The following is a 1,772-nucleotide window of genomic DNA, read 5'->3' as shown; positions in this document are numbered from 1 at the left end:
CAGTAACTGTTCAGACCGGAGGATCTGTCACCATCCCATGTCATTATGATGAGAAATACACACTGATGAAGAAATACTGGTACTCAGAGATTGATAACTTTAAAACAAACACAAACACAAGAGAGAAGAATCTGTCAGTAATTGATCATCCTGATCAGAGTCTCTTCACTGTGACGATGAGAAANNNNCTTCATCTTGACATTCAGTCTGGTACGACATTTTGCAGCTGTTTTAATCAAATTCTAATCTCAAATTGACTTTACACATTTATAATTACAAATAAACACTATATGTCTGTGTGTGTGTGTGTGTGTGTGTGTGTGTGTGTTCAGTTCCTGATGTGTCTGTGGTGAGCAGCAGTGTATCTGGACGTGAAGCTGGAGATATCAGTGTTCAGTGTCTCTACAGTTCTAGATATCAGTATAAAACTAAACAATGGTGCAGATATAAAGATGAGAGATGTTACACAGTGGGGAGGACTGACACATCCCAGAGTCANCACACATCCCAGAATTCATCAGTCCAGATCAGTGAGATGATGGGAGAAGATCCTTCACTGTGCTGATGACTGGACTGAGACTGACTGATTCTGGCTGGTACTTCTGCTCTGTGGGAAACAAACTGAATCCTGTTCATCTCACTGTAACTGAGGCAGAACCAGACAAAGAGAAAAACACGTCAGTATTCAAACATTCCTCATTGCTGTCTCTCCTCTCAGAATTATTCTGTATTTGGTCTGCATTTTGCTGTCATGCATAACCTCCTCAGTTTCTTTGCTTTTTACTCTACCAATAATTTCCTCAATGCCTTTGTTAATTTTTTTCTCTGTTTTTACATTTTTTTAATCTTTGCAGAAATGACTTAGGACATCACAAGAACAATAATCCAACTAAAGCCGCTGACAAACCACCGCATCTGTATTGTTTCAAATAAAATAAAGCTTAAACTAATTCTGCAATGATTAGGCAGAAATGCATAAATTCTACATAAACTGAGTTAAATTAAATTCTTTGAACGTTTATTTCAAATATAACTTATTTTCTGGTGCTATATATGCAGCTAAATTATTCCCATATCATTTTTTGGACTCTTTGAATGAAAAGATGTTGAAATGATTCTTTATGTCCCACAGAAATGATGTCCTCCTGAATGTGTGGCTTCCAGTTTCCGCTGCGCTTCTGCTGTTATTGATTCTGCTCTGTGTTTTCATATGGAGATGGAAAGTGAGACAGAGACACAGTCAGTTTTTATTTGTTTTCAAATTCATTTAATTCAATCGCACTTTCAAACTTTTTTCTACAGCACTCAACAATTCTGTTAATTCGTTATTGTTTCTCCTTTTTATTTTAAATGAAGAGCAAGATAAAAAGCAAATCGGAGAGAGAAATGGCAGCAGAACCACCGACACAGTAAGTGCTTCAACTTTATGGTTATAAAGATGTATGACAGCATTTTAGTTTTTTTCACTTGCTAAAACACACTTTATGAAATCTTGCTCCATTTTTTGAAACCAATAAACACAAAACCTCATCTTTAAGCACTATTTACAAAATCTCTGATTCCTCTCGCAAAATGAAACTTTCGCCTCAAAAGCTCAAAGTGCCTCAAAGTTCTGTGAACTATATAAATAAATTCAAGTTGAAGTTGATTTATTAATATTAATAACATCACAGTATCTGTAGTTAAAAATGGTTAAATGCAGGGGAAATCCTGCCCATACCAAGCTAGTTCATTTATTAAATGATTACTGGTATTCAGGAACTGTGAATAAA

At 35.7% G+C, this 1,772-nt stretch overlaps 1 pseudogene; it reads left to right on the top strand.

Annotated features, from left to right (window-relative positions):
• Positions 1-1,772, top strand: part of LOC122327488 — a 1,881-nt pseudogene extending 109 nt beyond the window's left edge.

The sequence above is a fragment of the Puntigrus tetrazona genome, chromosome 2 (genome assembly GCF_018831695.1).
Source record: "Puntigrus tetrazona isolate hp1 chromosome 2, ASM1883169v1, whole genome shotgun sequence".
NCBI classification, from domain to species: domain Eukaryota; kingdom Metazoa; phylum Chordata; class Actinopteri; order Cypriniformes; family Cyprinidae; genus Puntigrus; species Puntigrus tetrazona.
The sequence above is the reverse complement of the archived record's forward strand: the minus strand, read 5'-3'. Positions and strand labels throughout refer to the sequence as shown.